Below are 24,926 nucleotides of genomic sequence, written 5' to 3' on the forward strand. Positions count from 1 at the left end.
CTCAGACTGGCCAATAAAAATAAAAGATTAAGATGGGCAAAAGAACACAGACACTGGACAGAGGACCTCTGTCTAGAAGGCCAGCATCACGAAGTCGCCTCTTCACTGTTGACGTTGAGACTGGTGTTTTGCGGGTACTATTTAATGAAGCTGCCTTGTTAAAAGTACATTTTTGGAATTTCTTTCCTTCTTAATGCATTTGAGCCAATCAGTTGTGTTGTGACAAGGTAGGGGTGGATTACAGAAGATAGTCCTATTTGGTAAAATACCAAGTCCATTTTATGGCAAGAACAGCTCAAATAAGCAAAGTGAAACAACAGTCCATCATTCCTTTAAGACATGAAGGTCAGTCAATCCGGGAACATTTTAAGAACTTTGAAAGTTTCTTCAAGTGCAGTCGCAAAAACCATCAAGCACTATGATGAAACTGGCTCTCATGAGGACCGCCACAGTAAAGGAAGACCCAGCGTTACATCTGCTCAGAGGATAACATCATTAGTTACCAGCCTCATAAATTGCAGCCCAAATAAATACTTCACAGAGTTCAAGTAACAGACATCTCAACATCAACTGTTCAGAGGAGACTGCGTGAAATCAGGCCTTCATGGTCGAATTGCTGCAAAGAAACCCCTACTAAAGGACACCAACAAGAAGAAGAAACTTGCTTGGGCCAAGAAACACAAGCAATGGACATTAGACAGGTGGAAATCGTTTCATTGGTGTGATGGGTCCAAATGTGAGATTTTTGGATCTAACCACCGTGTCTGTGTGAGACGCAGTGTAGGTGAATGGGGATGATCTCCGCATGTGTGGTTCCCACCGTGAAGCATGGAGGCGGAGGTGTGATGGTGTGGGGGTGCTTTGCTGGTAACACTGTCTGTGATTTATTTAGAATTCAAGGCACACTTAACCAGCATGGCTACCACAGCATTCTGCAACGATATGCCATCCCATCTGGTTTTCCCTTAGTGGGACTATCATTTGTTTTTCAACAGGACAATGACCCAACACACCTCCAGGCTATGTAAGGGCTATTTGACCAAGACGGAGAGTGATGGAGTGCTGCATCAGATGACCTGGCCTCCACAATCACCTGACCTCAACCCAATTGAGATTGTTTGGGATGAGTTGGACCGCAGAGTGAAGGAAAATGTGGGAACTCTTTAAAGACTGTTGGAAAAACATTCCAGTTGAAGCTGGTTGAGAAAATGCCAAGAGTGTGCAAAGCTGTCAAAGGGTGGCTACTTTGAAGAATCTAAAATATATTTGGATTTGTTTAAAACCTCTTGAGGATACCCTAGGATAGGGGGCGCCACAGCGCATTTTGAAAAAAAATCGTTCCCATTTTCAACGGCCTACTAATCAAACTCAGAAGCTAGGGCATGCATATACTTATTATATATGGATAGAAAACACCCTAAAGTTTCTAAAACTGTTTGAATGGTGTCTGTGAGTATAACAGAACTCAAATGGCAGTCAAAACCCCGAGACCGATTGAAACAGGAAGTGGAATTCAGAATTGTGGACTCGACTTCTCATCTTTCCCTATAAATCACACCGTTAACCATGGTTCAGTGAGCACTTCCTATTGCTTCCACTAGATGTCGCCAGTCTTTTCACAGTGGTTTGAGCCTTATACAGTCGAAACTCAGTGAATGAGACGCGTTGGAAATTGGTCACAGGGGATGGGCCATCACCATTATGATGCCGGCGGCCATGTCTACCCCCACCTTTGGAAACGGTTTTAAAGGCAATGAAATCATCCCCCTCGAATCTTATTGGCTCTCTTGGTGTTACAGGCCCTGAAGATTAATGTTTTACAACGTTTGACATGTTTGAACGAACCTACAGGCGGGAGAACCTCATTTTATCCGGAACTTCAGCCCTGCGCTTGGAGAGAGCCCTAGGACGCGCTACCAACAGCAGGCTAATGGAACGTGAAGTATGGACTTTTTCGACCGAAAATACATCTGTTGTGGACCTGGGATGCTTTCTGATGAAGACAACTAAAGGTAGGCGATTATTGACAATATTATACAAGATGAGATGTGACATGCGATTGTTTCCAAGATGGCGCCGAGCTCTGTATATTAGCTCATTTTCTGAGTATCGCATCTCCTTTTATCGCAAAGTGTGATTACCCAGTAAAGTTAATTTAAAATCTGGTATGACAGGTGTTCTCAAGAGATATTCATCTATAAATGTTAGATTGACAATATAAATTTAAAAAATCGTTATCGGATAGTAATTTAGGGAATTGTAGCATTGTTTACCGGGACGCATTTGAGGGGAAATTATTTAGTCAACGTCAGACGCCGATGTAAAATGCTGTTTTCATATATAAATATGAACTTTATTGAACAAAAGAATGCATGCATTGTATAACATGATGTCCTAGGGGTGCCATCTGATGAAGTTTGTAAAAGGTTAGTGCTGCATTTAGCTGTTTTTTGATTATATGTGATGCAAGTGGTTGGTCGGAAAATGGCTATGAAGCTGCTTTTTACGATGGACTCATCTAACATAATCTAATGATTTGCTTTTCCTGTAAAACCTTTTTGAAATCGGACGACGTGGGTCGATTCAGGAGAGGCGTATCTATAAAAAAATATATAATTTTTTTTAATTTTAAATTATGATTTTTTTTTAATGCTAATTGGCGATATGATTTTTCGCTGGATTTTGATCCCGCTGACGGGATGAGACGCTGGAGAGGTTAACACTTTTTTGCCTACTACATGATTCAGTATGTGTTATTTCAAAGTGTTGATGTCTTCACTATTATTCTACAATGTAGAAAATAGTAAAAATAAAGAAAAATTCTTGAATGAGTAGGTGTGTCCAAACTTTTGACTGGTACTGACACACACACACACACACACACACACACACACACACACACACACACACACACACACACACACACACACACACACACACACACACACACACACACACACACACTTTTCCACATTTTGCAACGTTACAGCCTTATTCTAAAATGGATTAAACTGTTTTTCCTCCCTCAATCTACAAACAATACCCCATAATGACAAAGCAAAAACGGGTTTTTACAAATTTTTGCTAACTTCTAAAAATTAAAAACGGAAATATTACATCAGTACTTTGTTGAAGCACCTTTGGCAGCGATTACAGCATTGAGTCGTCTTGGGTATGACGCTAAAAGCTTGGCACACCTGTACTTGGCGAGTTTCTCCCATTCTTTTCTGCAGGTCCTCTCAAGCTCTGTCAGTCTGGATGGGGAGCATCGCTGCACAGCTATTTTCAGGTCTCTTCAGAGATGTTTGATCGGGTTCAAGTCCCGGCTCTGGCTGGGCCACTCAAGGACATTCAGAGACTTGTCCCAAAGCCACTCCTGCGTTGTCTTGGCTGTGTGCTTAGGGTCATTGTCCTGTCAGAAGTTGAGCTTTCAACCCCAGTCTAAGGTCCTGAGTGCTCTGGAGCAGGTTTTCATCAAGGATCTCTCTGTACTTTGCCCCGTTCATCTTTCCCTCGATCCTGACTAGTCTCCCAGTCCCTGCCGCTGAAAAACATCGCCACAGCATGATGCTGCCACCACCATGCTTCACCGTAGGGATGGTGCCAGGTTTCCTCCAGATGTGACGCTTGGTATTCAGACCAGAGTTCAATCTTGGTTTTATCAGACCAGATAATCTTGTTTCTCATGGTCTGAGAGTCCTTTAGGTGCTTTCTAGCAAACTCCAAGTGGTCTGTCATGTGCATTTTACTGAGGAGTGGCTTCCGTATGGCCACTCCACTATAAAGGCCTGATTGATGGAGTGCTGCAGAGATGGTTGTTCTTCTGGAAGATTCTCCCATCTCCACAGAGGCACTCTGGAGCTCTGTCAGAGTGACCATCGGGTTGTTCGTCACCTCCCTGACCAAGGCCCTTCTCCCCGATTGCTCAGTTTGGCCAACCGGCCAACTCTAGGAAGAGTCTTGGTGGTTCCAAAGTTCTTCAATTTAAGAATGATGGAGGCCACTGTGTTCTTGTGGACCTTCAATGCTGCAGAAATGTTTTGGTACCCTTCCCCAGATCTGTGCCTCCACACAATCCTGTCTTGGAGCTCTACAGACAATTTCTTCAACCTCATGGCTTGGTTTCTGCTAAATGACTTAAATGTAAATGTAATGTAAATGTTTTTGCTCTGACATGTACTGTCAACTGTGGGACCTTATATAGACAGGTGTGTGCCTTTCCAAATGATGTCCAATCAATTGAATTTACCACAGGTGGACTCCAATCAAGTTGTAAAAACATCTCAAGGATGATCAATGGAAACAGGATGCACCAGAGCTCAATTTCAAGTCTCATAGCAAAGGGTCTGAAAACTTACGTAAATAAGGTATTTCCGTTTTTTTATTTCATTAAATTTGCTTTTCACATTGTCATTATGGGGTATTGTGTGTAGTTTGATGAGGGAAAAAAATATTTAATCAATTTTAGAATAAGGATGTAACGTAACAAAACATGGAAAAAGTCAAGGGGCCTGAATACTTTCTGAATGCACTACACACACACACGACATTGAATGGTTCCAGACGGCGGCTTGCTTACCCTATGCCAAACCTTTAAATGTATCATCTTAACCTCACCCATAACCCTTAACCTAAACCAAATAGAACAAATTCTTATTTTCAATGTCGGCCTAGGAACAGTGGATTAACTGCCTTGTTCAGTGGCAGAACGACAGATTTTTACCATGTCAGCTCGGGGATTCTATCTTGCAACCTTCCGGTTACTAGTCCAACGATCTAACCACTAGGCTACCTGCCGCCCCACCCCTATGCCTATCTTAAAAGATGCACTCTGCAGAAATCCCTCTGTCCTTTCCTCGTTGCTAAAATTTTAATAGTTCACCTAATTTCAGTTTCTGTGACAAAACAAGCAAGTATAGTGTAGAGAATCATTGTACCATCTAAACCGTTGTGAAATATATTTTCCATAACCAAAAATATTGTATTTTCAGCTTATGTACAAAACCGAAAGTAAAAGATGCAAAAACAAAACAAAACAAAACAAGAAGCATAGAAATAGCACATAAAGAACATTTCTACCGCTTCTCAGACTTGCTTCCAATGAGAATGACAGATCGGGCCTCCCGGGTGGCGCAGTGGTCTAAGGCACTGCATTGCAGTGCTAGCTGTGCCACCAGAGATTCTGGATTCGAGCCCAGGCTCTGTCGCAGCCAGTCGCGACCGGAAGGTCCATGGGGCGATGCACAATTGGTCCAGCGTCGTTGGGGAGGGTTTGGCCGGCAGGGATATCCTTGTCTCATCGCGCACTAGCGACTCCTGTGGCGGGCCGGGCGCAGTGCATGCTGACCAGGTCGCCAGGGGTACAGTGTTTCCTCCGATACATTGGTGTGGCTGGCTTCCGGGTTGGATGTGCGTTGTGCCAAGAAGCAGTGCGGCTAGGTTGGGTTGTGTTTCAGAGGACGCATGGCTCTCGACCTTCGCCTCTCCTGAGTACGTACAGGAGTTGCAGCGATGAGACAAGACTGTAGCTACTACCAATTGGATACCATGAAATTGGGGAGAAAAAAGAGGTCAAATAAAAAGAAGATAAAAAAAAGAAAAAAAGACTGATATAGAATGGGAGTTATATATCTATTTTATCCTGTGGCCCAAAAAGTTACATATTGCAGCGTTAACCTTTGGATCTGCCAGCTGAATATCCACTTCTAAAATCATACCCTCACTGCCATTCAGAATATGGATTGAATAGTCAATATTCAGTGACATAATTAAATCGCCAGAACAGTATTTATGCTGCAGTCAAAAGCTGTGGATGTTTGTGGAGTCTGGTCATCGCCCTCTGCTCTCCTGGCAATTCAGCTGCCACTCTCTCCATTGCAATGCCCTCTTAACTTCAGAACACCGCTGTCAGGACACCGCTGTCAGATAGGTGGCAGAAAGAAAGGAAGAGAAAGTTTGGGAAACTTCTCCCAAAACCTATTTCAGTGAGTCAGCCAGCCATGATGCAGACAGATGGCCTTAGTCCTAGAGGCACTCTTGGGTAACCGAAGAAGTATCAGCCCACAACATTGCCTTTTGCTTTAGTTTCCCTTGAGTGCTCTGGCTTTTGGCTAAAACCATTTGGGACTTGGTTGCAAACCATTTACCCTTCATTCTAATTAACTCAATACGTATCCAATCTGAAAGTCAGACTGTGTTTCTACATGTCACCTTTGAAAGTGCCAGTTACACATTAGCAGACTTGTCTTGGACGAAATGGCCAATTAATGTTCTACCTTTGGAAAGGCCAAAAGTACCCCTTTACATGGTTTGAAAATGGCAGATTATGACACCAATAAGTACTGAAATTAGAACTCAGTGGCTGTACAGTAACATACTATACATGACGTCAGAGCTCAGGCTCTCCGCTTCACAACTCTATGTTTTTTAGTTTGTCGTTGTTTTCTGAGTGAGGGAAATGCTGTAAATTAAGATGTATTTTGAAAGTTGAGAATCATAATGAAATACAAGCAAGCAAAACACCTCTGACTCCAAATGTGCACTTTACATATCATAAAACGAATATATATATATATATTGTTAGTTTTGGTCAGGACGTAGCAGGTTTTTGTGTGTTAAGTGTTGTGTTGGTGATTAGGACTCCCAATTGAAGGCAGGTGTGTTGAGTCCTATATAGTAGTGTGTGTTTTTCTTTGGGGTTGTGGGTAGTTGTTCTTGCATTGCGTTTTGTGTGCCTGCAAGACTGTTCCTGTCGTTGTGAGTATTGTTTATTGTTTTGCCTGTGGATGCTTTACTTATGTTTAATTAAAAAAACTATATCCACATTCCCGCTGCGCCTTGGTCCATTCTTGAAGACAGTTGTTACACACACATATATATATATATATATATATATATATATTAACATTTATGATCACTATGTTTGATGTACAGTTACAAGATGATATGGCGTTATACCCTGGGTTGCCCTGAACAGAATGAGCCTATGTTTGTTGTATTGTAAAGAAAATGTTCCACGGACCACGCATCTGAATGCACTCATGACTCCATTCTATGTGCACCAAAATGACCATCTGCTTCTCTGAATTGCCTTGTGAAAGCCTAATACTGTAAGATCATATTTTATAATTTAGCTAGTCATGTTGGCAATAGAAACTTTCAAATGATGCCCACCTGACCCAGATCATGATTTATAATGGACCGTGTTTGGATCGTTTAGACAACAACAGCAATTGTGTGAAGGCGGGGATGCTGGGCTGTGTTCCAAAGAGTGTGTGTTCTAATTCCTCATTGACACAGCTAGGAGAGCTCAAAAAGCACCTCATAGTTAAATACTGAGTCATAAAAGTGTGTTGAAATGACTTAGGAACTGAGCACACTTTGGAGAGGTTTGGGGCCACTTCGAGACGCCAGTTAGACTTCTCACTCAAACTCCTGTCATTATTTTGTTTTATGTTGCACCTTCCCCAAATTCTCCAAGAATATTCTTATGTTACTGAATGTATCCAGAGCATTTTCAGATTTCGTTTTGAACAAATGAGGCGGAAAAGTACAGATAATTTAAAATGCACATCAAATCAACAGTGTAAGGTTTGAATTCAGTCTTGTGTTAGGTGAACTGTTGTGTCCTCACCTTTAGTCTAATAATGTTCCCATAAATGCCAAACTGTTCCCTTTTCATTGTTACCATGGTTATGCGTTCCATATTTCTTCTGTAAGAAACATTTCAATGTAGCCCTATCCATACAGGCCAATTCCCAGGAGTGTAAAGGGATAAGCAATGCAGAGGTTACTTCTCATAAGTCATAGAATCCTTGCAGCAAATCAGTTTTCCACTCCATTTGAGAGGGTCTTTTTTAAGGCAGTACAGTCAATGTAATTACTGAATTACTACACAGCCTTTGATCCTTGAGAATCATATTCCAGATGAGGGCAACTTGATTAAAAATGTTTCATCCTTTGCAGAATTTCGGTGAGAGCACATTCAAGTACCTTTTGGTTGACTTTAATGACAAGTTAATAATTAATTCTGTCCTGATTAATAATTGATTCTGGCCAGCAGGATTTGCGACCCAGAAGACACTTTATAACTACTGAATAGCAAATCATTAGCGTAAGAATAGTCTGTACAATAAGATTCTTTACTCATCCAAACCATTTGTAATCGATTATCATGTGGTTGCTTTCTTGTTCAACTGAAGAAGGTTAGAGACCCAAGAGAAATACGCATAGAGGTATACAGGAGCACGTCACAGAAAAAGATCAAAGACTTTTTGAAAACTTTGACATGATATAAAATGCAATCTGGACAAGCATTTCCACCCAATTTTCCTTGCACTATGGAATTATGTGTAACTGCATCAAACCATGACCCTTAAGCCAGTTTAAGTAAAAACGCAGGTAATATTATTCAGAAAACTTTAATAACATAATGAGGGTTTTTTGCTGTCGATCATTGCATATGCAAAAAATTCTATACAATTTCAAGTTTTAAATACGCGTTCCACAGGGACTAGTTAAACGTAAGAAACTGTCAAAGTATTTCCTGTAAAAGTAGATGGAACAAGATGACTGGATGGTTCAATGAATACAGTAGAATAACATAAAAAAGAGTGGCAGTGATTTTCACGTTCTGTCAAATGATTGAAGCTCGTTGTTACTGTGTGGATCGAAATTACCCCATTTGAGACTTGCTTCTTTGAGGTAGAAAGACGTTTTTCTCATAGCCTGTGGAAATTCACTGCTACAGTAAGCATTGTAAGGAATTCTCGAATACCTGGTGAAAGCTCTCTTATACACGTTCAAAATTATCCTTTTAAACTTCAAACTTTCCATTAAGGAAGGCAGTGTTGAATTACTCTCAAATCAGAATAATTAGCTGGAAATGTTTTCCTCTGAGTATGACTATGTTGCATCTTTGAGGGGTTCATGTGGGCTCAATGTTTCCTTCAGAGGGTGATGAGTGAATCATGCTCAACGATAATCAGGCACGAAATTCAACAAGGCCTTGTTTTAGAAATACCCTCCACTCACCGATTCCATGCTGTTGGCATCCTTCACTATCCTCCACTCAGGGATTCCATGCTGTTGGTATCCTTCACTATCCTCCACTCAGGGATTCCATGCTGTTGGCATCCTTCACTATCCTCCACTCAGGGATTCCATGCTGTTGGCATCCTTCACTATCCTCCACTCAGGGATTCCATGCTGTTGGTATCCTTCACTACCCTCCACTCAGGGATTCCATGCCGTTGGCATCCTTCACTATCCTCCACTCAGGGATTCCATGCCGTTGGCATCCTTCACTATCCTCCACTCAGGGATTCCATGCCGTTGGCATCCTTCACTACCCTCCACTCAGGGATTCCATGCTGTTGGTATCCTTCACTACCCTCCACTCAGGGATTCCATGCCGTTGGCATCCTTCACTACCCTCCACTCAGGGATTCCATGCTGTTGGCATCCTTCACTATCCTCCACTCAGGGATTCCATGCCGTTGGCATCCTTCACTATCCTCCACTCAGGGATTCCATGCTGTTGGCATCCTTCACTACCCTCCACTCAGGGATTCCATGCCGTTGGCATCCTTCACTATCCTCCACTCAGGGATTCCATGCTGTTGGCATCCTTCACTATCCTCCACTCACCGATTCCATGCTGTTGGCATCTTTCACTACCCTCCACTGAGGGATTCCATGCTGTTGGTATCCTTCACTATCCTCCACTGAGGGATTCCATGCTGTTGGTATCCTTCACTCAGGGATTCCATACTCTTGGCATCCTTCATTATCCTCCACTCAGGGATTCCATGCTGTTGGCATCTTTCACTACCCTCCACTGAGGGATTCCATGCTGTTGGTATCCTTCACTATCCTCCACTGAGGGATTCCATACTCTTGGCATCCTTCACTATCCTCCACTGAGGGATTCCATGCTGTTGGTATCCTTCACTCAGGGATTCCATACTCTTGGCATCCTTCACTACCCTCCACTGAGGGATTCCATGCTGTTGGTATCCTTCACTCAGGGATTCCATACTCTTGGCATCCTTCACTACCCTCCACTCAGGGATTCCATGCTGTTGGCATCCTTCACTCCATTTTCAATCTGAGTGAGTGAGCCACCAATTTCACAAATATAGTTTCACCACAATTCCTTTTAATGTTGTTGGTTGTGACTCACACTAAAATAGTAATGTTCTTGGTTATGACTCAAACTAAAAGAGTAATAAACAACAATTAACCTCCAATATATGTTATAAAGAAATCAAGACCAAAGTTGGATTCACACCTGGGTCTTTAAAAATGTCATTTTAGTAAAGTTCAAAGCTCAAAACCGTTGTAAAGGTTTTAATTATCTAGTGAAGTAGTACATTGTAACATGACCCATAAGAGACTAAGCAAAGCCACTCATGCATGATAACCTGGATGTGTTGTAAACAGTAGGCCAGTAGGATATAATGAACTACATCTCTGGGTAAACATCCATTGTAGCCAACCACCATTATTGGTGTCTTACCTGTCCCGCAGGTGGCACTGCACTCAGTCCATGAGCCATACTTCCAGAAGAAACCGGGTATAGGGATATCATTGTCTGAGTCCAGAAGAGTCTCTCTATGGATGGTGTACTCATAGCGCACCCCTGGGTTGGTCTCCTGGAAGAGTAGCTGTAGAACACATAGGATCAATCAGAATGAGACAGACGAGACAGCATGAAAACAGACAGCATGAGACAGCAGGAAACAGACAGGATGAGACAGACAGCATGAGAGACCAGACAGACAGCACGAGACAGACAGCACGAGACAGACAGCACGAGACAGACAGCACGAGAGACAAGACAGACAGCATGAGATAGACGAGACAGACAGCATGAGACAGACAGACGAGACAGACAGCACGAGACAGACAGACAGCATGAGACAAACGAGACAGACGAGACAGCATGAGAGACTGGACAGACAGCACGAGACAGACAGCACGAGACAGACAGCACGAGATAGACGAGACAGACAGCATGAGATAGACGAGACAGACAGCATGAGACAGACAGACGAGACAGACAGCATGAGACAAACGAGACAGACGAGACAGCACGAGAGACGAGACAGACAGCACGAGACAGACGAGACAGACAGCACAGAGAGATGAGACAGACAGCATGATATAGACGAGACAGACAGCATGAGACAGACGAGACAGCATGAGACAGACGAGACAGCACGAGAGACGAGACAGACAGCACGAGACAGACAGCACGAAGACAGACAGCACGAGACAGACAGCACGAGACAGACAGCACGAGACAGACAGCACGAGACAGACAGCACGAGAGACGAGACAGACAGCATGAGATAGACGAGACAGACAGACAGCATGAGACAGACAGACGAGACAGACAGACAGCACGAGACAGACAGACGAGACAGACAGACAGCATGAGACAAACGAGACAGACGAGACAGCACGAGAGACGAGACAGACAGCACGAGACAGACGAGACAGACAGCACGAGACAGACGAGACAGACAGCATGAGACAGACGAGACAGACAGCATGAGACAGACCAGACAGACAGCATGAGACAGACGAGACAGACAGACAGCATGAGACAGACGAGACAGCATGAGACAGACGAGACAGCATGAGACAGACGAGACAGCATGAGACAGACGAGACAGCATGAGACAGACGAGACAGCACGAGACAGACAAAAGCTCAAAACAAACAAACTAAAAGGTCAAACAGTCAACAAGCCATTGCTGCTTCGGATCACATATTTCTTGAAGTGAATGATGTTGAAGGGTTTGTTGTTTGGTGTGTACTGTGTGTGTGTGTATGTACTATGTGTATGTGTCATGCTGTGCAGTGGTATGGGGGGGGGCATGTCTTTTGGGGAGTGTGTGGAATGTGCTCATGTTAGTGGTTTGAGGTGTGTGTGGCTAATATGTGTTTAGGAGATTGGATCGGGTGGTGGATGATGATCGCACAGGAGGGGGGCATGGATGGTATCTCCTCCCAGATGGCCATCTCACCCGCGTGCTGGGGCTCTCAGCGAGTCAACACACCTATTCCAGCCAACAGCACAATCACATACCAATTTCCACTTTAATTTCTGGACCAAGCATCATTGGGAGGCCCAGATCTGATCTCAGCTATCCAAACAGACAGGATGTAAAGTTAGAACAGGTCAGCTTGGGACAGCACAGGGAGACTGCCAGGGCACAGAGTCTGTTGGCTGTGATACCCAGTGATACGCCGCCTGTATCCTAAGCTTGCACAGGCAGTAAGCAATAACTCATGTTGCATACTTCATTGAGCAGGGCTCTCCAACTTTTTCTAGCATGAGAGCTACTTTAAATGAAACATGTCTCAAGCTATACATTCTTTCTAGCTTTCAAATAGGAACATTCTTCTTTTCTCTCCTCTGCAACTCTTCACCAGGTCCTTAGTGTACAAGCGAAAGTAGCTCACTGTTTTCTGTCAATATACCTGATAAAATAATGGTTAATAAACAACTAACGGGGGCCCTATAAAATCTGCAATTCCCCCCAATAACGTTTTATATTTTCCCAAATTATGTTCAGTTAAAAATGTCCTGGTTTTTCATTCTTAAAATTACTTTGGTTCATTGAGAAATAACGAAATTGGATGTTCTGATTTCATGGTTCGGGCCCCTTAGTTCCAGTGATTGGAAATCGTAATGCTACAGCATACAATGACGTTGTAGAAGATTCTGTGCTTCCAACTTTGTGGCAATAGTTTGGGGAAGGCCCTTTCCTGTTTCAGCATGACAATGCCCAAGCGCACAAAGCGAGCTCCATATAGAAATGCTTTGTCAAGATCGGTGTGGAAGAACTTGACTGGCCTGCACAGAGCCCTGACCTCAACCCCATCGAACACCTTTGGGATGAATTGAAGCGCCGACTGCGTGCCTGACCTCACTAATGCTTGTGGCATGGAAGCAAGTCCCAACATCTAGTGGAAAGCCTTCCCAGAAGAGTGGAGGATGTTATAGCAGCAAAGGAGGGACCAACTCCATATTAATGCCGATGATTTTGGAATGAGATTTTCGACGAGAAGGTGTCCACATACTTTTGGTCATGTAGTGTACTTCTGCCAGGTAAGCCTACTTTGCAGGTAACATTTAATTGAGAAGGTTTTAGGGAAAGTATTTCTGTCAACCCACACGATGGTTACCACATCAACTGGCTACACACTGAGTGATAGACCAACGCACGCACGACACAGACAGGCATAATGCTGGAAATTCATTGTCAGATACTGTGTTAGGTTTGGCTTTTGAAGACGATAGTGGCTAACCAGGGATGGGATAATGTCAATGTTGTGTTGATTAGATAGCAATGTGATGGTCCCACAAGACAAACTTCAAATGTCACTCACAACAAAGGGAACTAACAAAGAAAATCACTTTGACAACCAAAACAAAACCGAAAGGGGTTCAAAGGAAGTTCAAATCAAATGTTATTGGTCACATACACATGGTTAGCAGATGTTAATGCGAATGTAGCGAATTGCTTGTGCTTCTAGTTCCGACAGTGCAGTAGTATCTAACAAGTAATCTAATAATTCCCCAACAACTACCTAATACACACAAATCTAAAGGGATGGGGCCTCCCGAGTGCCGCACTGGTCTAAGGCACTGCATCGCATTGCTAGCTGTGGCACTAGAGATTCTAGGTTCAAGTCAAGGCTCTGTCGCAACCGGCCGCAACCGGCAGACGCATGGGGCGGCGCACAATTGGCCCAGCGTCTTCCAGGTTAGGGGAGTGTTTGGTCGGCAGGGATGTCCTTGTCCCATCGCGCACTAGCGACTCCTGTGGCGGACCGGGCGCAGTGCATGCTGACACGGTCGCCAGGTGTAAGGTGTTTCCTCCGACACATTGGTGCGGCTGGCTTCCGGGTTAAGTGGGCATTGTGTCAAGAAGCAGTGTGGCTTGGTTGGGTTGTGTTATGGAGGACACGCAGCTCATGACCTTCGCCTCTCCCGAGTCCGTACAGGAGCTGCAGCGATGAGACAAGACTGTAACTACCAATTGGATACCACGAAATTGGGGGAAAAAGGGGTAAAAAAATAATAATCTAAAGGGATGGAATAAGAATATGTACATATAAATATACGGATGAGCGATGGCCGAGCGGCATAGGCAAGATGCAATAGATGGTATAAGATACAGTATAAACATATGAGATGAGTAATGTAAGATATGTAAACATTATTAAAGTGGCATTGCTTAAAGTGACCTGTGATCCATTTATTAAAGTGGCCAATGATTTGAGTGTCTATTTAGGCAGCAGCCTCTCTGAGTTAGTTATTGCTGTTTAGCAGTCTGACGACCTTGAGATAGAAGCTTTTTTTCCAGTCTCTAGGTCCCAGCTTTAATGCACCTGTAATGACCTTGCCTTCTGGATGGTAGCAGTATTGACAGGCAATGGCTTGGGTGGTTGTTGTCCTTGATGATCTTTTTGGCCTTCCTGTGATATCGGGTGCTGTAGGTGTCCTGGAGGGCAGGTAGTTTGCCCCCGGTGATGCGTTGTGCAGACCGTACCACCCTCTGGAGAGCCTTGCGGTTGTGGGCGGTGCAGTTGCCGTGCCAGGCGGTGATACAGCCCAACAGGATGCTCTCAATTGTGCATCTGTAAAAAGTTTGTCAGGGTTGTGTGGGTGGACCATTTCAGTTTGTCTGTGATGTGTACACCCAGGAACTTAAAACTTTCCACCTTCTCCACTGCTGTCCCCTGAAGTCCATGATCATCTCCTTTGTTTTGTTGACGTTGAGTGAGAGGTTGTTTTCCTGTGCACTCACCTCCTCCCTGTAGGCTGTCTCATCGTTGTTGGTAATCAAGCCCACTACTGTTGTGTTGATTGAGTTGGAGGGGGTGAGCATGCACCCTTGTGGGGCCCCAGTGTTGAGGGTCAGCGAAGTGGAGATGTTTCCTACTTTCACCACCTGGGGCGGCCCGTCTGAAAGACCTGGACCCAATTGCACAGGGCAGGGATGAGACCCAGGGCCTCCAGCTTAATGATGAGCTTGGAGGGTACTATGGTGTTGAATGCTGAGCTATAGTCAATGAACAGCATTCTTACATAGGTATTACTCTTGTCCAGATGGGATAGGGCAGTGTGCAGTGTGATAGTGATTGCATCGTCTGTGGACCTGTTATGCAAACTGTATGCAATCTGAATTGGGTCTAGGGTGGCAGGTAAGGTGGAGGTGACATGATCCTTGACTAGTCTCTCAAAGCACTTCATGATGACAAAATTGAGTGCTACGGGGTGATAGTCATTTAGTTCAGTTACCTTTGCCTTCTTGGGTGCGGGAGCAATTGTCGCCATCTTGAAGCATGTGGGAACAGCAGACTGGGATAGGGAGCGATTGAATATGTCCGTAAACACACCAGCCAGCTGGTCTGCACATGCTCTGAGGACGTGGCTAGGGATGCCCTCTGGGCCAGCAGCCTTGCGAGGGTTAACACGTTTAAATGTCTTACTCATGTCGGCCACGGAGAAGGAGAGGGGGGCCCGCGGTCCTTGTTAGCGGGCCGCGTCGGTGGTACTGTATTATTCTCAAAGCAGGCAAAAAGGTGTTTAGTTTGTCTGGAAGCAATACGTCGGTGTACGTGACGTGGCTGGTTTTCCTTTTGATGTCCGTAATTGCCTGTAGACCCTGCCACATATGTCTCGTGTCTGTGCCATTGAATTGCGACTTCACTTTGTCCCTATACCGACATTTCGCTTGTTTGATTGCCTTGCGGAGGGAATAACTACACTGTTTATATTCGGCCATATTCCCAGTCCTCTTTCCATGGTTAAATGCAGGGGTTCGCGCTTTCAGTTTTGCGCGAAAGACACCATCCATCCATGGTTTCTGGTTAGGGTATGTTTTGATAGTCACATTGGGTACAAAATCTCCAATGCACTTCCTTATAAACTCACTCACCAAGTCAACGTATAGATCAATGTCATTCTCTGAGGCTGCCTGGAACATTTCCCAGTCCGCGTGATCAAAACAATCTTGAAGCGTGGATTCCGATTGGTCAGACCAGTGTTGAATGGTTCTAGTCAAGGGTACATCCTGTTTGAGTTTCTGCCTATAGGACGGTAGAAGCAAGATGGAGTCGTGGGCGGATTTGCCGAAGGGATGGCGGGGGAGGGCCTTGTATGCGTCGCAGAAGTCAGAGTAGCAATGGTTCAGTGTATTGCCCGAGCGGGTGCTGCAATCAATATGCTGATAGAATTTAGGTAGCCTTTAGGTTCTGAAAGACACCCATGTTTGTGCCCACTAAAAGTTGGCAAAGCCACTAGTAAGGGGTTCTAAGGCTTCCGACTCTGTCAATCACCACATCCTTATCGGCAGACTCAACAGCCTTGGTTTCTCAAATGACTGCCTCGCCTGGTTCACCAACTACTTCTCTGATAGAGTTCAGTGTGTCAAATCAGAGGGCCTGTTGTCCGTTCCTCAGGCAGTCTCTATGGGGGTGCCACAGGGTTCAATTCTCGAGCCGACTCTTTTCTCTGTATACATCAATGATGTCGCTCTTGCTGATGGTGATTCTCTGATCCACCTCTACGCAGACGACACCATTCTGTATACTTCTGGCCCTTCTTTGGACACTGTGTTAACTAACCAGACGAGCTTCAATGCCATACAACTCTCCTTCCGTGGCCTCCAACTGCTCTTAAATGTAAGTAAAACTAAATGCATGCTCTTCAAGCGATTGCTGCCCGGATCTGCCTGCCAGTCCAGCATCACTACTCTGGATGGTTCTGACTTAGAATATGTGGACAACTACAAATACCTAGGTGTCTGGTTAGACTGTAAACTCTCCTTCCAGACTCACATTAAGCATCTCCAATCCAAAATTAAATCTAGAATCGGCTTCCTATTTCGCAACAAAGCATCCTTCACTCATGCTGCCAAAAATACCCTCGTAAAACTGACCATCCTACTGTTCCTTGACTTCGGCGATGTCATTTACAAAATAGCCTCCAACACTCTACACAGAAAATTGGATGCAGTCTATTACAGTGCCATCCAACGCCCCATATACTACCCACCACTGCGACCTGTATGCTCTCGTTGGCTGGTCCTTGCTTCATATTCGTCGCCAAACCCACTGGCTCCAGGTCATCTATAAGTCTTTGCTAGGTAAAGCCCCGCCTTATCTCAGCTCACTGGTCACCATAGCAGCACCCGTAGCACGCACTCCAGCAGGTATATTTCACTGGTCACCCCCAAAGCCAATTCCTCATTTGGCCGCCTTTCCTTCCAGTTCTTTGCTGCCAATGACTGGAACGAATTGCAAAAATAACTGAAGCTGGAGACTCACATCTCCCTCTCTAACTTTAAGCCCATCCAACTACCTCATCCCCATATTGTTATATATCTTTTTTTCTCCTTTGCACCCCAGTATCTCTACTTGCACATCTATCGCTCCAGTGTTTAATTGCTAAATTGTAATTACTTTGCCACTACGGCCTATTTATTGCCTTACCTCACTAATCTTACCTCATTTGCACACACTGTATATAGACTTTTCTATTGTGTTATTGACTGTGTGTTTGTTTATTCCATGTGTAACTCTGTGTTGTTGTTTGTGTCGCACTGCTTTGCTTTATCTTGGCCAGGTCGCAGTTGTAAATGAGAACTGTTCTCAACTGGTCTACCTGGTTAAATAAAGGTGAAATAAAATTAAAATAAATAAATAATTGCCTTCACTGCCATTCAGAATAGTGATTGAATAGTCAATAATAAAAAAGACACCCATGTGGGTGCACACTCGGCAGCGGTGGAAAAAATTCCCAATTGTCATACTTGAGTAAAAGTAAAGATACCTTAATAGAAAGTTACTCAAGTAAAAGTGAAAGTCACCCAGTAAAATACTACTTGAGTAAAAGTCTAAAAGTATTTGGTTTTAAACATACTTAAGTATTAAAAGTAAATATAATTGCTAAAATCTACTTAAGTAACAAAAGTAAATGTACAAGTATAAATAATTTAAAATTCCTTATATAAAGCAAACCAGACGGCACAATTGTCTTCTTGTTTTTTACATTTACGGATAGTGTGGGGCACATTTCAACACTCAGACATTATTTACAAATGAAGCATTTGTGTTTAGTGAGTCCACCAGATAAGAGGCAGTAGGGTTGACCAGGGATGTTCTCTTGAGTGTGTGAATTGAACCATTTTCCTGTCCTGCTAAGCATTCAAAATGTAACAAATACTTTTGGAGGTCAGGGAAAATGTATGGAGTAAAAAGGTACATCATTTTCTTAAGGAATGTAGTGAAGTAAAAGATGTAAAAAATATACAGATACTCCAAAAAAATTACTTAAGTAGTACTTTCAAGTATTTTTACTTAAGTACTTTACACCACTGCTAGTAAGGGGTTCTGAAAGGCACCCATGTGGGTGACCACTGAAAGTTGGCAAAGCCACTAGTAAGCCGGTTCTAAAAGAGACCCACCATGGACGCCCACTAGGTTTTGCCTCAGACTAAAAGAAACCCACCATGGACGCCCACTAGGTTTTGCCTCAGACTAAAAGACACCCACCATGGACACCCACTAGGTTAACCTCAGACTAACAGACACCCACCATGGATGCCCACTAGGTTTGCCTCAGACTAACAGACACCCACCATGGATGCCCACTAGGTTTGCCTCAGACTAACAGACACCCACCATGGATGCCCACTAGGTTTGCCTCAGACTAACAGACACCCACCATGGATGCCCACTAGGTTTGCCTCAGACTAACAGACACTCACCATGGATGCCCACTAGGTTTGCCTCAGACTAAAATAAAAACCTACAACAACTTAGAATACAATAGAAAAAAGAATATGGAGCAAAACAAACAACACTCAGGCTTCTTTCAAACTTAAATTGGTTGAGCTCGAAATCGTCCCTCAGGCTAACGTGACATGTAGCTCTCCCAACATCTCTCAAGCTCCACTGGAGCGCTGGGCCAGCCACTCTTAAATATCACCTGGGCTAGCACAGGTGAAACACCTTCCGACTAACAAGATGGACAAACCAGCACAGGTGTAACACATACTTACTAACGAGGTGACCCCAATCAGGGCACCCTAAGTGCTAACGAGCTACCTCAAAATATAAATGGAAAGATCAAAACCTCTAACAGTACAGTAGCTGGATATGAAAATTGCATGTACTTTCAGAATTGTTCGGCAAGCTACTCATAGATGGGCTGCGAGCTACTGGTAGCTCACCATCGACCTGTTGGAGACCCCTGCCATGGAGAAGGGCTCCTGGCAACTAATCTAATAAGCCTTTGTTTAACATTACAAATAGGTGATCAATTACACAATGTTGAACATTAGGGTCTCTGGGAAGATATTCGAGTACAATGTGAAATACAATAGAGAATGAGTACAAGAAGTTGCTATTTTTGTGGAAAAAGAACAACAATATCTTTGCTAATTTCACTGTCACTGTCGTGTTAGTAGCTGGAACAAGCACATTTGTTTTCAGGCCAGATGAAACCCTAAATTCTGGTCTCCACTTTCACAGATGCCTCGTGTCTGATTGGATCATTCAAATCTACTGAAAGCATTGACAACCACAGCATTAAAAAGAATAGCCCACAGCATTATGTTGCAGTGTATGAATGATGTTACCATGGTAACTCTGTAGCACTCTGTATGCTCTAACTCTCTACATGTAGATCTCCACAGTCTAGATTTTAGTTTAGGTTGTGAAATCTGTTATTGGATCACGGTGAAATAACTAAGTGGACTTCAGGAATCATATTGGAATGGGGCAAACATGACAAAGTCAAAGCACAAAGTGTTATGCCTGACTATCAAGTCATGTCACAGTGAGTTTGACAATTTTATACAGAGTTAGAAGTGAAACACTGGCCAGGATATCTCTTCTACGTGGGATAAATAATTACACGACGCAGACTAAACAGAATTTGAGACAGTGGCTGTCAAGATATGCGCTTGCCTATGACAACTGATTTTCCCAAAGAACTGTCATTTGTCATTCACAGTGACAGCACAGAACAAAACGTTATGGCTCCACACAATTCATCTTTGTTTTTACTGTCAATGTATTGGTGCTGATTAAAATCATTGTTATTAGAATCAGCTCTAGTGAGAGGATTGAAGCTCACTTCAGGCAAACTGGGAAACAAGAAAGCAATATTTGATTGAACAATAGGAATCTTCTTTAGCTTTTTCCCAAAACTGACATCAAAGCGGGTTCTCATGGGACAAACTGATACACTGACAATTCTATATAAAGCCCACTGATATAACAAATTATTCCGTAAGCAGTTACTAAGGCATATGCTATCAACAAGCCAAAAGGAATACTCAATTAGTCATGAGTTGCATGTATTCGAATATAATCACAGCCACATTTTCAATCCAGTACATTGTCTTTCACCATCAAAAGGTCATGGATATTAATTTGTGGGTACTTGGCATATGGACTACATTTGTGAAGCTAATTCATTTGTCTTCCAACTTATGCTAGTACAGTAAGTAGATCAAGCTCAGACAAGCAAGACTGGAAGAAAGTGGAGTGTGATATTATTATCTTATCTGATTTTAAAGAGTGTTTACACTTGGCTGTGATATCGCTCAATATTTAATGAACATCCTTGTCTAAGTGAAATGCAAATGTGTTTTCTCTGTACAACGTGTTGCCAAGGTTTATAAAAATATTTCTCTAGTTTCCCCCAAACCCCATGGTAAATGTGTCCAATCTACCAGACACCTTACCTCCCTAGTGATACCTGAAACATGACAGACTGAGTGCCACTTCAAGTGAGACACATGGGGTAAAATGGTCAAATGGGACATACAAAGCCCATCCACGCCAGACCCTCCATCACCACCTCCAACATGAGGTCCTGGAGACAAACACCTGAAGAACGCTGTGGAATCCAGTTCCATAGGGAACGCTCCTCATCTCCAATATCTATCAACGCTCAGCAAACAATGTCTAATTCCAAACACCATGGTTACGTGTTTGCCCTTTGAGCACTCTTTTTGACACCTCCTTCGCCCCTTCCCCTCAAGTCATTGACTTTTCTGTGTGTCACTGGAAGCTTGTTACAATGAACTGTAGTGTCCATTTGAGAGGACTTAACAACCGAGCTGCCACTTCCCTGATCCTGTGTTTGGACAGGCTGACACACTTAGGGGATGAATGAGCTTTGTGCAAGACGGGTAAAGAATGTGAGCAGACACAGTTGACACTAATGGAAAGGTAAAGCTGGGACCTGGGGAGTCGGCTCAACAGCTGTTCTCTCCACAGGGTTTTACTTGGACAAGGTGCAAATATTTGTTTAGAAAAGTATTTGTCTCTGAAAGGCATTCCAAAATGTTTCCTCTGGAGACGGAGATAGGAACATTGAATTTGAGTGGCACATGTCCCAAAACAAAAGCATTTTGGCTGAGAGAGCCATGGGGCCTTGTGACAGGCTAAATTATTTGGAAATCATCTGTTTCCATTGTGTCCTCACAGAGAGATAGAGATGCAATGGAATTCTATCGCTAAATGTTCAGAAATAACATTGTAGACTGTTAAGTTGTTTCAGTGCTGCGCTGCGTGTGACCGTCATACAGTTACGTACACATGATCAATAATTTCTCACTTGTTGATTATAGGTTTCCACTTACTGCAGAACATAACAACTACAAGTCATCACACATGGTGCACTTACCTCACACAAGGTGGTCTCATTAGAGTTCATAACAAAAACATTGAAACATCAGTGAGAAACCACCACACAAACACTCATTTAGTGTGAGGGAGAGAGGGAGAGAAAGTTAAGCATCAACTCAGAGAGAGAGAGAGAGAGAGAGAGAGAGAGAGAGAGAGAGACTATTAGTAGACTCCAGCAGTGCCAGTGAGAGAAGAGGTCAACATGACATCAGTGCCAGTACTCATCTCTTTGTCCACTGTCTGTGGTCCAGCAGACAGACAGAAGCTGTCCCCCTACCACCCCTACCCCTGTGGGCACCATGCCAGGCTAGGGGGGGCTTCAGATCCCCACAGTGGGACAAAGCCCTTTATCTGCCCCCTGGTACTGCCTCCACCACCTGGCCTGGTGTGGGCGTACCCCAACAGCAGAATGGTGTGGGCGTATACCGCTCATTAAAAATATTAATGCAAGTAGAAAACTGATTGTCTAGCTCATCCTCCTCTAGGCTGCTGATTGGCTAGCTCATCCTCCTCAGGGAGATGACAACGTGTTCTATGAGGAAATAGCCAGCGTTTTTGAAACCGTCTGTTTGAGATGTTTGTTTTTTAAGTGCTTTTTGCTCCAATTTATGCTTCTGCCAGAAATAAGAGTACAGGACGAGTCAACAACATTATGTAGATAGGAGTTAACAGATAGGAGTTAATAGTGAGATTTTCACTGGGCCATCAGCTACTTTAAAGTGTAAAAACAGGCATTGAGATTGTTGTTCAGTTGTTGTGATGCATTTGTACGGGTGTAGCTGTGGATTCATTTACAGTACATGGGGGGAATTTGTAATGACAGAGAGGATAGAATACAGCACCACCGTTCAAAACGAAATGGCTTCGACAAAAAAAAACTTCTCTTTTGTAGCCGTAACACAAAGGAATTCCCGCTGGATGAGAATTGTACAGATTCAAAGTGGATTCTCTCAAGGTCAACAACAAACAATTATTGGAAACTACCCTTAGTTTGCACAGGTTGGCACAGCAGGGTTAAAGTCTTTGAAATGACACAGCCTTTAAAATAAGAGACATTTATTTCATTACTGTAGCTCAGTGTAAACACCTACACTGCCTGAACAACCAAACCCTGTTAGGGAATAATTACTGTAGCTCAGTGTAAACACCTACACTGCCTGAACAACCAAACCCTGTTAGGGAATAATTACTGTAGCTCAGTGTAAACACCTACACTGCCTGAACAACCAAACCCTGTTAGGGAATAATTACTGTAGCTCCGGTGTAAACACCTACACTGCCTGAACAACCAAACCCTGTTAGGGAATAATTACTGTAGCTCAGTGCAAACACCTACACTGCCTGAACAACCAAACCCTGTTAGGGAATAATTACTGTAGCTCAGTGTAAACACCTACACTGCCTGAACAACCAAACCCTGTTAGGGAATAATTACTGTAGCTCAGTGTAAACACCTACACTGCCTGAACAACCAAACCCTGTTAGGGAATAATTACTGTAGCTCAGTGTAAACACCTACACTGCCTGAACAACCAAACCCTGTTAGGGAATAATTACTGTAGCTCAGTGTAAACACCTACACTGCCTGAACAACCAAACCCTGTTAGGGGAATAATTACTGTAGCTCAGTGTAAACACCTACACTGCCTGAACAACCAAACCCTGTTAGGGAATAATTACTGTAGCTCAGTGTAAACACCTACACTGCCTGAACAACCAAATCCTGTTAGGAAATAATGACTTCTAATCAAAAGCCAACAACGTCTTAGATCTCCATGAAACTAGAACCACAGAGCCGATCATGCAAAATAGAGTTTAATTGAAAAGAGATGTCCGGTTTGATTAAAGTTGAATAAAACAAATTAAATATGTGTAAGTGAACATTTTGTCTGTTTGCGTTTTGCTTTTCCTGGATAACATCTCTCAAGTGGAAGGTATTTTAGATAAACAAATCATGCAATGCCTGTTAAACTACATTTCGGAGTATCTGGCACATGCTGTGTGTGTGTGTGTGTGTGTGTGTGTGTGTGTGTGTGTGTGTGTGTGTGTGCGCGTATGTGATCCAACCTGTATCCACGTGTGTGTGTGTGGTGCACGCGTATGTGATCCAACCTGTATCCACACTGGCTCTAGGGTTGGTCCAGGGGAGGTCAAGTTCTCCAGTTGGCCTGTCCTCTCATAGGTGAACACCGTCCCCGCTGCCTTGTATTCCCATTCCATTGGATAGTCCAACCGCCATTCAGGAAGTACTTTGCCGGGTCGTCACTCCCGGAGAGCCAAGAAATTCCCAGCCTCAGCCACCTTCCTCGTACGCGAATGTCCCGAGCCCCCTCTGGAATCAGCCCAATGTCCACATACCCTGGTAGACAGACAGGGTCCAGTCAAGACGGGCTGTTCAACTTCCATCTCTACTACCCTCAGTACACTTCAACTGAAACTTTACTTTTCTCCTTTTCAATTTGACCTAGTTTATTGTCTTGTAATCCACCCAGCTTGATACCTTCTTAATACCTCCACAAAAAGTGACTGATGTCAGACTTGTGCTTTGAAGTCTGGAATGGGAATATAATACTGTACCACCAAACAGACAGAACGAGATGCAGTACATGACCTAGTTCACATTCAAACTGACAGCTCAAACCAAGCTATGGGACGCTGACAACAATACCCAGTGTACAGTACACTGTCTATCACTTTAAAAAACTATCACTTTTAAAACCTGTTTCCAGAGTCCAGTCTGGATGTTTATCTCATAATGGTTAAGGTTTTGATTGGGGTGAGGAGAGCTGATGCTGATTTTGTACGTTTGCCCACTGACAAAGAAATGATTAGTCTATAATTTTAATGGTAGGTTTATTTTGAACAGTGAGACCGAAAACAATCAAGAAAACACGTCAAAAAATGTTATAAATTGATTTGCATTTTAACGAGGGAAATAAGTATTTGACCCCTCTGCAAAACATGACTTAGTACTTGGTGGCAAAACCCTTGTTGGCAATCAAAGAGGTCAGACGTTTCTTGTAGTTGGCCACCAGGTTTGCAACACATCTCAGGAGGGATTTTGTCCCACTCCCCTCTTTGCAGATCTTCTCCAAGTCATTAAGGTTTCGAGGTTGATGTTTGGCAACTCAAACCTTCAGCTCCCTCCACAGATTTTCTATGGGATTAAGGTCTGGAGACTGGCTAGGCCACTCAAG

At 43.5% G+C, this 24,926-nt stretch overlaps 1 pseudogene; it reads right to left on the reverse strand.

Moving 5' to 3' along the window:
- LOC123738343 (A disintegrin and metalloproteinase with thrombospondin motifs 7-like) overlaps positions 1-24,088 on the reverse strand; it is a 42,433-nt pseudogene extending 18,345 nt beyond the window's left edge.
- Between the last annotated feature and the right edge of the window lie 838 nt (positions 24,089-24,926).

The sequence above is a fragment of the Salmo salar genome, unplaced genomic scaffold (genome assembly GCF_905237065.1).
Source record: "Salmo salar unplaced genomic scaffold, Ssal_v3.1, whole genome shotgun sequence".
NCBI lineage: Eukaryota > Metazoa > Chordata > Actinopteri > Salmoniformes > Salmonidae > Salmo > Salmo salar.